Source organism: Tiliqua scincoides, chromosome 14 (assembly GCF_035046505.1).
Source record: "Tiliqua scincoides isolate rTilSci1 chromosome 14, rTilSci1.hap2, whole genome shotgun sequence".
In the NCBI taxonomy this organism is placed as follows: domain Eukaryota; kingdom Metazoa; phylum Chordata; class Lepidosauria; order Squamata; family Scincidae; genus Tiliqua; species Tiliqua scincoides.
The window spans coordinates 12,697,534-12,711,529 of NC_089834.1; the positions used below are offsets into that span (position 1 = coordinate 12,697,534).

The 13,996-nt window shown below is 48.1% G+C and overlaps 1 pseudogene; it reads right to left on the bottom strand.

Moving 5' to 3' along the window:
- Positions 1–4,901: 4,901 nt before the first annotated feature.
- LOC136634579 (5S ribosomal RNA) lies at positions 4,902–5,024 on the bottom strand (annotated as a pseudogene).
- Positions 5,025–13,996: the final 8,972 nt, after the last annotated feature.

A 13,996-nucleotide genomic window follows, 5' to 3' on the forward strand; every position in this document is an offset into this window, starting at 1 on the left:
AACCTTCTCATCACCCCCAATTAACTGGGCACCAGATTTTTAAAGTACTTTTTAAAAGGTAGTCCACATTTTAAATGTGGACCTTGTCCTTGCGATACAAGGACATCTTAAATGAAGGTCTTAAATGAAGACCTTATCCTTGCGATACAAGGACATCTGCAAGAGGGATCTGAAGGCCTTAGGAATGGACCTCAACAAGTGGGAAACCCTGGCCTCTGAGCGGCCGGCTTGGAGGCAGGCTGTGCAGCAAGGCCTTTCCCAGTTTGAAGAGACACTTGGCCAACAGACTGAGGCAAAGAGGCAAAGAAGGAAGGCCCACAGCCAGGGAGACAGACCAGGGACAAAATGCACTTGCTCCCAGTGTGGAAGGGATTGTCACTCCCGAGTCGGCCTTTTCAGCCACACTAGACGCTGTTCCAGAACCACCATCTAGAGCGCGATACCATAGTCTTCCGAGACTGAAGGTTGCCAACAACCCAACATTTTAAAAAATTGTGGATTGCCAAAAGCCACCCAGAGGCTTTCTATCCCATGAAAGAGGATGCCTCTTCTGACATATACCTGCATTATCAAACACAAAAGAACTCTCCCAAGTACTGTAGACTTCATCTCACTGCAAATTCAATTGATCAGTCAACTTAACTCAGGTGCTCAACCAATAAATACATTGTAAGGGCATTCAGGCAAAGCACAGACTGCTTTTGAAGTCGAGACACTGTCTCAAACACATGCATGACTCCGGAGTCAGAAGCGCCTCTAAGCATGTGCAGAGTTAGTTTCTCAGCCCTGAACGCTTGCAGATCTAGAATTACATGACAAGATTTCTGGTTCACACAGATTTCACACAGGTGGGCAGATTTCATTCCTGGAACTTTCTTCCTAGGCCTGCTAGTTACTTCACAGGGTGAGATGGAGTTTACACTGCATGGTTTAAAAATGAAGTACTGTACTGTCTACATCCTCTTCAAAGCAAGCTTATACTGTTCAAAGAATGCTGACTTACCTTCCCTGAGCCTGGAGAGAAAGAGCGAGTAGCCTTGAAACTGCAGCCGCTGCCTACTGGATCAGATTTCTTTAACCTATTTCTTTTTACAGAATTACCACTCTGGTGTGCTTGCCTCATTTCCTGCTTAGAGACCCAAGTAGCTCCCTTGCTGATAGCCGATGCAGTGCCTCGTGTCCACTTAAATATTTCCAACCACAGCTTGTGGCTTCGTACCACTTATACTAAGGGCCACACACAAAAAAAATAGCACCTCCACTTATTTCTTTGCCACTCATGGCAGCCTTGTTCAAATGACCCTTGTCCCCCACAGAAAGGAGGCCGGCTCAACTGTTGCACTGGCTTGTCATGTTAGCAGAAAGCTCCTTCAAGCAGCTGGAGAGAGAATGCAGGCCCCACGCATGCTCACTTTGCAGGGATTCCTCTGATTTTCACAGCAAACAGGCAAAAACCCAACAGGTTAAGCATCTCTGCCTGGAAGGCTCTCCTGTTACATTTCTGCCTGTCACATGCATATATAAAAGCACAAGAGAAAAGAGCAACCTTATTGTAGGAGATGCCCCAAACATCACACACCTCTTCTACATCACAAGAGCCTGTTTCACTTAAAGTAGCTGTGCATCCTGTTCCCCACAAGGGGTCACCATAAAATGCTCCTTCAAATGAGAACCTCAGGTTACCTGCCCACTTCTGGAGGCTGCGCAAAGGCAGATCATAGAACACTTTCATTGAAACAGCGGAACACCACGAAGTGTGAACAGATCCCCCGCTTCTTAAACCTTTTATCTCAAGTCATTTTCCATGTTACAGTGTCAAATTTCAAATTTCTATTCAGAATTACAGTTATTTTTGACCCAAAGTTCATTTGTTTCTGGGCCGACACTCTCTTTTCCAATTTGTGCGTATTGTTTAAACAATTTTTAATGCAAAATTAGAAGGACAGGTGCTGATTTATATTAAATCCTTGTCAGGTAAAAGCTTCTAAGTTCAGTTTAAAACATTTCTCCATCACCAGAACTGCTGTTTGCTTCATCATTGAAACCTTACAGATATCATAAGTTTCCTCCATAGCAAATAACTTCAGAAGGTATTTTTTCCCCAGCAGGAAAGGCAGGGGTAAGGGTTAAAAAGCTTCCCCCAATTCAAACTGCCCTTCATTTTTTAAAACGCATAAACATCTAGATTAACCTGTCTTGCAATGCCTCTTCTCAAGAACTCAAGGCAGGCATCTGTCATCATGGCACAGTTGAACATGTGTCAGAATTACTATTCAGTTGCTCAGCTTTGCTGCCAATGTTATTCATTACTCCTCCTTGGCCATAGAACTTAATTTGACCTGGGGGGTCGGCCCTGAAATGTGTTTCAGTGCTGGGGCTCAATATAGGACTTTGTAAATTCCCTTGAGCATGTGGACAGCAAAGCTCTCCCATCAGTGAGTGAACACAACCAAGTCCACCAAATATATGGAATTAAAGGGAACACCAGCGGGGACCTCTGGCACCATGTTACACGGTATCCCTGGTCCCTAACTGGAAGGTTCTTGTTCAGGGTTCCAACCAACCTGAACAGGACCCCTGTAGCTCTATACTTGAGACTAACAAAGCACAGGGTGTGTGGGAGGAAGGAGATACATTTTTCTTCCCATCCTATATGCAAGGAAGGGTGCATGTAGGATCCAACCGTCCATGTATGAACCAACCTTTCATTAACAGCCAACACAATACCTGCAAAATCTCAGAATTTTTACCTGTTTACCACTGGTGCATTTACAGGGGGAAAAAAATCATAGAACAAACAGTTTCTGCTTTTAAACTTGAATGTCTTTACATGATGAACTCTTGCAAAAAAGGCAAGGGTTAAACCTTGCCAAGCTTGCTGCAACTTCTTGACTGGGGAGATGACTCTCCCTCTAAGTTCCTGCATAAATTTGGAAAGGCTGACATGTCTACATCCAGCCATACCACACAACACATTTTGGGACACGGCAATCCAATTTCTGGAACAAGAGAGAACACAAAAGTTGTAATGTTAATCAGCCCAGGGAGGCAAGACTGAACACCTCTGAAGTTCCCTCGCGGGAAACCTTGGCATAGCCGTCGTCAAAGAGAGTGCTCTCATTCCCTCTGAAAAGACGAGGGGTCTAGGGGGAGCCCGCTGCGCCCTCCGAAATCAAAAGCAGAAGGGAGAAAATCTCTGGAGTTCAAACATGTCTTTTAAGAAGCCCCAAACTTCAACCCTTCAACAGCCTTCGTGGCTGCCATCTTGGCTCGCCAAAGGCCCCCTTTTCATTACTATCAGGGAGAAGGGGAGGGGGACCCCCATTTTAAGAACCTGTGGATAATCCGCTGAGAATCAAAAACCCTCCACAGGGACAAAAAAAGGACCCTTCTCCAAAGTGCTTGTGAAGGACAACATTTTTGTGTCCCCCGAATAAAACGCTTTAATGCGCTACAATCCATTACACTCATATTCCTCCATTTCCTTTCAATAATTATTCATTAGAAAACATTTAACGTCGCTGCAAATTTCACACTGGGCAGTCTGCGCACAAAGACCCCGAGATGGCCCATTTAGAGGGAGACCCCAGGACCTTCTCCGCTAATCTGAGAAACTGGGAGCGCGGAGGGGGGGCAGGGGCGCAGGCTGGACACACAACGGGCTCGCTAAATTGTGCGGTTAACGGTCAAAGGCCCCCTGCCTACTTTGACACTCATTTAAAGATGATAGCAAACAATAGAGATTTGTTCCTGGCAGCTCTCCCTTGTCAGGCAGGTCTGCGGCAATTGAGCTGGGGCCCTCTGCTCCAGCCTCCACACTGGAACTTCAGAGGTTCTGTTCCACCTGCCATCTCATGCACTCTTCTCCCCCCCCCCCACATGCTTTCGTCTCAGCCTCCCCGCCCCCCAAACACCATAAGGCAGGTAAAGAATTTTGCTTCAAGAAAGAAGGAGAGCCCCATTGAGCATGTCAGCTTTAACGAAACAATCGCTTGTCACGTCCAGTCAAGAGAAGCCGCTCAAATCTTTGGGCCGGTCATCGGGATTCTTCCAGATGTTGGAGGAAAATCAAGGCTTCCTCTCTCTCTGCACAACACCCCCCCCCTTCCACAAAGCTTTCTGGTGCCATCTCAGGAATGTGGTTCAATACCTGCATCCCAACTGTCCTTACTTAGTAGGGCAAAGTCCTGAATTTCAGGTCTTTTCCCCTCATTTTTTTTTTTTTCCTTTTGGGAAGGAATTAATCCATTGGGAATATGCCACCTGGGATGGCAGGGGAACCTCATGTGGAAGGCTAGCATCCTGCACACACTTCTGATCAGACATGTACAGAGTCAAGCAAACAGCCAGGCAACAAAGCTGACAGCAACTGTAGGACTGTCATCCACACCACAAACTAGCCTTGAATGCCTGGACTGAGTGATTTCAGGACTGGGGTTGTTGGCAGTGAACAGAGGGAGGGTGATTCTTTTGGGTCTGTTCTGGTGTGATGAGAACCCAGCACTTCCCATGCAAAGACTCAGCCCCATCTTGCCATTTAGCCCCCTGCCCAATTTAGATTTACAGTCAGGCCTGGGGGGGGGGGGCAAAATTCCTAGGGACCAGCTTCAGTCCAGCTAGTGGAATTCTCTCTGCACCAACAGGAAGTGGTTTCCATGTAAAGGTCTTTTCCAGCTATACCCAGAGGTGCTGCCAGGGATTGAGCCCAAGACCTTTGACAAGCAAACATAAATGCTACCACCAAACTGCAGTCCCTCCCCTGGGTTTTAGCAGGGGATGAGGGCTAAGGGGTTCGTTGACAGGCTTGCGTCTTCATTAGCTGTGAATCCATGTTCAGTGGGGCACAACTCCCTCCTGACACCTTTGGTTGGCAACCTTCAGTCTGGAAAGACTATGGTAGAAGCCTACAGCACCCGGGATTCCCAGGCGGTCTCCCATCCAAGTACTAACCAGGCCTGACCCTGCTTAGCTTCCGAGATCAGACGAGATCGGGAGATAGTGTTCAGTATAGGGAGATGGTTGGCAACCTTCAGTCTGGAAAGACTACGGTATAAGCCTACAGCACCCGGTATTCCCAAGCGATCTCCCATCCAAGTACTAACCAGGCCTGACCCTGCTTAGCTTCCGAGGTCAGACAAGATCGGGAGAGAGTGTTCAGTATAGGGAGATGGTTGGCAACCTTCAGTCTCGAAAGACTATGGTAGAAGCCTACAGCACCCGGTATTCCCAGGCGGTCTCCCATCCAAGTACTAACCAGGCCTGACCCTGCTTAGCTTCAGAGATGAGACAAGATCAAGCATCTGCATGGACACAGCAGTGACATTGCCACTGCTGATGCATCCCAGGCACTGGGTGTTTGCAAGGACACACAAGCAGAGTCAACACTGGCCACAACACCACTGCCTTATAGGACAGAGTCAGAATTACCACCAGAGCCACTGAAACTGATGCCTGCCGGAAGGGAGAGAACTCCAGGAAGGCTCTGGGAAGTTTGAGGAAAGGCTGGCCTCTGAAATGCTGCAGTTGAATCTGTAAGCAGCACAAGTCTCCAGCGTTTGTTCCTGCTGCAGTTAACACCGTCAGCTATTTGACAATGTTTCAACAAGTCATGTGCACCCTGCACAAAAGCTTCGTTCAACTGATAGATCACAAAAGATCTTTCCTACCCAAGCCCTCCATTATCAGGAGCGACTGTGCTCTGCTCCCAGCCTGTAATAGGGGATGCAAGGGGCAAGAATGACTCCATATCTAAGAGAGCAGATGGCAGAAACCAGCCCATGAATTTCACCCTACTTACAGGTAGGGAAAGCCAACAGTCATCCTCGGCACAAACAGTGGGGACGAGAGGGATTCCTCCATTCATATTACTCTTTGTTTTCTGCTTCCAGCTTAAAGGATGGGTTACAAAAACAAAGTACACTATTCTGCAATCTACTCCAGAGCAAATATATCAACCTCCAGCAAAAAAAGGATCTCAGTAGTGGCCAACATCTCTGGCTCTTGCCCCCTAGAGCATTTGTGCAGAACATCTAAACAGCTGCACTTACCCCCAGGTAGATCCAAACACTGGCACCAGGTTTCGCCTTTCAACTCAGGCAAGCCTCAGTATCCATCTAGGTGCCGCTCACCGTCGATAAAGGCAGGTTCTAAATTGCTGGGTGCCAGCAATGTTGTGCTAGTTAAATGCATGCAAAAGTGGCAGCCCATAATAGTCTTCCAACCGAATGAACAGTCAGGTACAAGGTGGGAGGGGGGCCACCCAGGCACTTTTTGCATGCTCTCTTGGTTTCGGAGTGCTACGGTCACTTTCACCTTAGAACAAATTTCCCAAGGCTGCCCATCAGGCTGGCAAACCTACACAGCTCAGCAGAAATGGAGGGGACAGACGGACACATCCTCCCCAATAAATCCTGTCAGAGGCCTTGGTGCTTTCAAGCGGCCCAAAGCCTCCCCCCAAACAGAGCAGTGACCCTCAACGTCAAGAGCAGTCTAAATGGGAACAAAACAATGCTGCATCCCAAAAACGCTTCATGCCCCGGGACGTTGCAAAGTCAAGCAGGAAGGCACGAGGGCCTTAAGAAATGGACTTGCTGGAGAGGTTCTCAGAGGACCCTCAGCCACTGGACTCAGGCCTGCCTTCTCAAAGGGCAGTCAAAGCTTTGTGCTTGTACTGGGTGAAAACTGAGCCGTATCTCGTCTACACCACAAACTATCCCAATCGCCATTCCTTCTCAACAGCGACATGTCACTCCCTTAACAAAGCACTCTGACAGGCAGGCTCCGAAGACGCTCCAGTTCTCAGCTTCCTCATCTGATTACTAGAGGGAAGTCAGTATAGTTTAGCTCCTAGCAAACCAGCATAGGGCTGGGTGCAGATAGAACCTGGTGCCCCCAGTGTCGTCATCCCCATCTTGGTTCTCAGCGCCCTTGAAAAGCCACACAAAAGGCAGACAACTCCACTAGTTCCAAGGGGTGCAAACACCACCTAACAAATTTCCGTCTATTTATACAGCCTTATTTTATCACATTTGTATCACAAGGAGTCTCAGGAGCAAGTCCTGCCATTCTAGCTCCTATCAGGTGGTTGGAGATCAGGACTCACCCGGATTCCACTCTGGCTATCTTTTCAACTGGGGAGTGCGCCAAAGTGAACCTGAAAGGAGTAAATCAGCCTGCCCGCAAGTGACCAGCAAGAGCCAGGGTTTGGGCCTGCATTTCTAGGCTTCAGGCGTTCTTTACAGACTTTTTTGGACTTTTGAGCACTCAATTTTGCAGAGGTCAGAAAGCTGGTAGCCAGCCTTGCAAGGCTGTCTAAGCATCTAAGCAACAAGGCCAAGCGTATTTTTTGAGAGAACAAAATCCTTTGTGTCTCTTGGGAACAGTTTCACAGCAGAGACTGGTCAATGGTGTGAAGGACTTTCCAAATTAACAGGTCCTCCCTCCATAATACTTATTGCCACTCTGTAAACAAGGCTGTCTAATACTTGGGCTGCAATCCTAGCCACTTACCTGGGAGTAAGTCCCATTGACTATAATGGAATTTTCTTCTGAATAGATATGCCCAAAATCTGGTTCTTAGAAAAATAAAGAAAGCTTATTATAAAGGGACACACCTGCCCTCATCCATAAGCAAGTGTCTAATTTGCTCAAAAAACAGATGAAGTTTTATTCTCAACTTTTCACACTTTTTTTTTTCAGGGTCAAACTCTTAACCCAGCCTGGTTTGGGGGGGGGGGGAATTAAAATCTAACCTAATTTCAATGGAAAATTCTATTGGGCTAATAAAAACACTCCAAAGAAGTGCAAGGGGGGGAAGGATATGTTTCTAACACACTTGCTAGAGGTATATTATCTTTAAAGTCAGTGGCTAAACACCATCAGAGTCTAGGATCATTCAGCCTTCAGAAAAAATGCTACCAGCTGAAAGCATCCAGAAACAAGGCAGAATTCTGGTGCAAAAGAAAGCCAGCTTGCACAAGGCCCCAAAGCCCCACATGGTCTTGCTTACCCCCTCTTCCTCCTCCATCATGACACCAAAACTCCTGACTCCTCTTAGGCTGCCAGCTCTTGCACCTGAGCATTTATATACAGTTCCTGACTGCACTGACTCACAAGTAGGTTTTGCTGCAGCTGTTCCACTTTGAGTTCAGGAGAAAGTGTAATTGCTAAAGGGTGTTGGAGAGGAGAACAGGCTGTTCTGTATGATGGATATGCAGCCCACTACTCTTCCACACCTCACAGCCTGGTGGGAGGGAGCTGCTAAGGTGCTTGAGATCACAAGTGAATTATCCACAGATATTTGGATAGCAAGGTGCTGTGGCCAATTGAGGTTTTTTTTCCAGTAACCCTGGATTCATTATTTAAACAACTTCCCTCTCGGATGGGGGAAATTGCACCTCAAATTGTAGTGCTCTTTCTTGTCCAAGGCAGCTAGAATGTTTGCAAGCATTCTGTGACATCACAGAAGCCTTTCCAATAGGGTTGATTGTCTTGTTTTCTTGGGTCTGCCTTGGCAGCCAGACACACAGAAATTAAGCAGATGATGGTTTACCCGTTGCTTATCTATGTACCAAGGAAAGCTCCCCTTGCTTAACATCTGTGTTCTTGAAGGCACAGGAGCAGTGCCTGTGAAGATAAGGTGGCAAGCCTGGATAGGCCCCTTTCAACTTTGATTAAAGCAGGGATAGGCAGGAGGAAGATTATTTGTGTGGGAAGATTCTAAGCTCATAAGAACAGCCCCACTGGATCAGGCCATAGGCCCATGCAAACTGCCCCTTCCCCTCTCCTTTGGGGGGCAGTGGGAGCAAAATGGAGGCATACACCTGGCTCCGAAGGGAAGGGGGAGAGGCTGTTTGTATGCTGCAGTGAGGCTCCCTGCAAAACTTTGTGCTTTGCACCCCCTCTAGCTACACCACTGCTCTTGTCAAATGTCTGGTGTAGTTTGGTTCAAAGGACTAAAGCAGATTCATAAGAACATAAGAACAGCCCCACTGGATCAGGCCATAGGCCCATCTAGTCCAGCTTCCTGTATCTCACAGCGGCCCACCAAATGCCCCAGGGAGCACACCAGATAACAAGAGACCTCATCCTGGTGCCCTCCCTTGCAACTGACTTAGCCCATTTCTAAAATCAGGAGGTTGCGCATACACATCATGGCTTGTAACCCGTAATGGATTTTTCCTCCAGAAACTTGTCCAATCCCCTTTTAAAGGCATCCAGGCCAGATGCCGTCACCACATCCTGTGGCCAGGAGTTCCACAGACCAACCACATGCTGAGTAAAGAAATATTTTCTTTTGTCTGTCCTAACTCTCCCAACATTCAATTTTAGTGGATGTCCCCTGGTTCTGGTGTTCTGTGAGAATGTAAAGAGCATCTCTCTATCCACTCTGTCCATCCCCTGCATAATTTTGTATGTCTCAATCATGTCCCCCCCCCCAGGCATCTCCTTTCTAGACTGAAGAGGCCCAAACGCTGTAGCCTTTCTTCCTAAGGAAGGTGCCCCAGCCCAGCAATCATCTTTGTTGCCCTCTTTTGCACCTTTTCCATTTCCACTATGTCCTTTTTGAGATGTGGCGACCAGAACTGGATACAATACTCCAGGTGTGGCCTTACCATCGATTTGTACAACGACAGTATAATATAAGCCGTTTTGTTCTCAATACCTTTTCTAATGATCCCAAGCATAGAATTGGCCTTCTTTACTGCCGCCGCACACTGGGTCGACACTTTCATCCACCTGTCCACCACCACCCCAAGATCTCACTCCTGATCTGTCACAGACAGCTCAGAACCATTCCACAAGCCTGATGAAAAGATGTCTGAGAACAAAAGCATCACTCATCTCCACAGGCTGCCGCAACTGTAATGTCACATTTAGAAGGACAGAAGCTCATTTTCTGTTCTGCACCACATCATGGCTGACTGCAGAGGAAATGAGATTTTTACTACAGGTTTTTTCACTGGAGGCTGAGCAGCAAATAAATGGCCATAGAACTGCATGTCAGCATCCACCCTTAGCCTGATGCCATGCTCCAAGCACCATGCTCCAAACCCCACTGTTATCTCTGGACTGGGATGGCAGCCAAGGGAGCGGAGCTAGACAGCAACTCTCTGAGGACTGGATTTTGCTCAGAAGCTTCCAGTTGCTGACCAGTTCCATTGATTTCAGTTTTGCTACTCCAGTCGCTACTATTGCACCTGGGAGAGGAGGCTTTGTTGTAGTTAAGGACACATTGAGATCATTTTGCCTGAACTTCCTCCACTAGATTCTGTCATTGGTACTAGCACATCTCGTGCTCGTCCCTGCCATGCGTTATGGCAGTCGGGACAGAACCAAGGGCACAAGTGACTCTGGAAAATGAGCAGGGCACTTTCCAGAGCTGTTCTCAGTTACTTTTCCTTGCCGGACTATCCATCATTTAAGCATTTGCAAACCCTGAGGGTCTAAACATTGCCTGGCTGTAGTCCTTTTGGGGATAGTGCTGCACTGGGTAGAAGAGTTCCGACAGCAAAGCCTATTACTGGGCTGGGGGGGCGGCTCCAACTGGTCAGGACAGCCGCAGAATCATCTCACCAGGAATGGGGAAGTGCAAGCATAGAGCCCCATGGGTACTGCCTCCACCAGGTTGGGCTGCTTGCACTTTGGCGCAGCACCTGGGGAGTGGCAGTTAAGGCTTGCACCCTTTACATCCTTCACCCTTGTGAGACCCTCGTGAGACCGTTGCTTGCCATTTTACAGATGACAAGCTGAGGACCTGCCCTTCCCAATGCCATGCAGTGAATCCAGGCCAGCACTGGGTCTTGAACCTGGGTCTCACTGCTCCTACGCCCACTGAGCCGGGCTGCCTGGCTGGAAACGATGGCTGCAGCCTAACTCAAGGACGAGAGAGCCTCCAAACACTGGCGGCAGAGGGACTTTGTTACAAAAGGCCTCCAAACCTCGGCTGTCAGCGCCATGACCAATTGCTAGAGTTACCTGCGTGGCCATCGCGAATGCCGTCGCAAGCAACGGTTCCATCTGAGCCATTGCGAACTCCCCTTGCAGTTGTTTAGGGTCCACCATACCATAACAGGAGGCTGCTGCGTTCGTTATGAGAAGCGACTCCGTTCCAGTGGAGAACTCTCAATAATTCATGGTGCGTGTCGGTAGCGCTGTCCTCTGGGATCCACGTATTCTTGAGATAAGGTCGAGAAACCGGGCCGCCGGGATTATATTGCAGCCACTGTTGATCTTTGACTAGCCCCCGTTACGTTTCCGACTCACTCCAAGGCAGGGAAGGAAGCCAGAGGCGACAAAGTGGATTGTGTTAATAAACACAGCCATCCCTCGCGCGCGCACACCTCAAATAGCCAGGACCTTCCCATTGACTTTGGTGCAGTGTGAAGCCCCAGGAAGTGAGTGAAGGGGCAGCTGTTTCAGTAAACAGTGCCCTGCGGGTGAATTACAGGATCTCTTTGGCCCCGGATAGCAATGCTGAAAGATTAAAGGAGCCCAGGGCTGCGCTGACCTTAAGACCACATCTCCAACTTCAATGGACCATCATTCAAAAACATCATGCTTCTAATTCCCACCCTCTCGTCAGAGAAGTGAACTCCAGCTGCTGCTCCTCTGCCCAGCATAGGATGGTATACTGACCACGGCCCTGCCTGGATCAGACAGGCCTGGCTACGGTTATCCATGCATCAGTTACATCAAGGTTGTATTACTGTAATTAATGCACAGGGCCGGATTTATGCGCAAGTTAAGTAAACGGGCAGCTTCAAGCCTGGCAGTGCCAGGCCTCAAAATAGGAAAGAACACAATCTGTTCAGAAACAGAGGAGTGGAAAGGGCTCATGAAGACATGGGCAGCCCAAGAAGCCGAGCTTGTGCTGGAACAGGGAGGCCGGCAGGTCTGCCCCATGTCCAACACAAGGGGAATCGCTTCCCCTTACCCCGGGGAAAGCCACAGCAGCCCCAATGGAGCTACTCGGTTCTGTGTTACCTAAAGAGACGGCTGGAGCTGAGCCGGGCTTCCCAGAAACAGGGTCAGGATCTGACAAAAGTGCCGGATCCTGGCCTCGCCCCCTGCTCTCCCACTGGGTTGGGTTTGATAATACTTGGAAGCGAGTGCGTTTAGGATTCCAGTCTTGTTTGGAATGAGGCTTGGGGAGCAACCAAAACCCGGTCGAAAAGGTGAGGTATGGACTTGGGTGGCCTTTTTGCACAACTGTGCAAAGTCACAAACTGGCCAACCTACTTTCCATGGCATCCGTTGCTCTGCAGACGTCTTTCCATCCCTGTGCTAACGCAGCCCGACCCTCTCTACCCCGAGCACCCCCATTCCGTCTTGTCATTTCAACGGTGAGTGTCGAGCTTGTGTGTGGGAATTCCAGCTTCGAGCCTTTGCGCAGCCCTGCAGGAATTTGGGCAGCCGTGGGCAAATGAAAGAGGCATCCACAGCAATTTTGCCTGGCAAAGGTCTAATTATTCCAGCAGCAGTTTGCAGAACGGGATCAGCTTTGTGCTACCCACCTCCAGGCGGAGAGATCTCCGTCACCTATTATCCCTTCCAGGAGTTCAGATTCCTGCTCTGCTTTGACATGATGAATGACTCTTAAGCAACATAATACCAGCTTTGCTCCTCTCTCTCGCACACCCATTTCATTGCCAGTTGTCTTGAGTGACCAGATCTGAAAGGTATTGTTTGCAGTCAGACAAAATGGAAAGAGGAATTCTCTACCACATGCCTGGCTGTCTCTTGTTCAATTTTAATTGAATTCTTGCTTGGGCTAAAACGGCTATCAATTATTCAGCTCTGCCTTCATTAATTCTAAGCATTACAAGCAATAAGCAGGGTTTTTATTGCACTGTAAAGAATTCGGGCTGATAAATACGTGTGATGTTTGTATATATACCTATATATTTTTAAAATCCTACTTTCTGGACCACTCATCAAGTTTGGGAGTGACTGTGTCAGCTGCAGTCCACATATTTTAAATAAGATATATGGGAAACAGATCTATGTTTCAAAGACAGCTGGCTCCCAGCCAAGTTGTATTGTTATGGCTCCGAGATTGTGTCCACGCAGGGGCTACTACTTTAAAACTGTAGTGTTTTAAAACTGCACAAGGGCAGTCTAAGGTGTTTTGAGAGACCCCCTTCACTTCATTCTGGAACTGGAACTCCCAAGCGTTAGGGACACATAAGGGCATCATCCAAGGACACTTGCCTCCATCTGGTGACACCTGGTTTTCCAAAAGCATGTTGGATATTCTCATTGTGCTCCTATACACAGTTGGTGTCTGGCCTGGACGCCTTTAAAAGGGGATTGGACAAGTTGCTGGAGGAAAAATCCATTACGGGTTACAAGCCATGATGTGTATGTGCCACCTCCTGATTTTAGAAATGGGCTGTGTCAGAATGCCAGATGCAAGGGAGGGCACCAGGATGAGGTCTCTTGTTCTGGTGCGCTCCCTGGGGAATTTGGTGGGCCGCTGTGAGATACAGGAAGCTGGACTAGATGGGCCTATGGCCTGATCCAGTGGGGCTGATCTTATGATCTTATGAAGGCAACTCAGAATGCCACACTTTAAATGGCTTTTTTGAATCAGTGTTAAAAATGAGAATTTTTTTTTGCACAGCACCACAAAGTTTGAGTTTGTCCTAGTGTGAGCACACCTTTGGAGGTAACTGTGAGCAAACCCCTATAGAAGTTAAGGTGGATTTTGTCATGGGGACACTTTTCACTCTTCATTTTGTGAAGCTGATGGGCCCTTGGAAAGCACTTGGAGAGGAAGGATTGGAAGGGATCTGAGAGACCGAGATGAAGCACAGCTCACTTTCTTTGGTCTGGCACCCCTTCCAGATTAGAGCTGGGTTGACCCCTCCCTCCACTGCATCCAACATGTTTCTCTTAAAGACTGCTACACTGCCAGCATCAGCTAAGGTCTGAATGAGTTCTTTGTTGCCTATTATACAGACATAATCTCCAGCTCTCTTTCCCGGCATTGTTT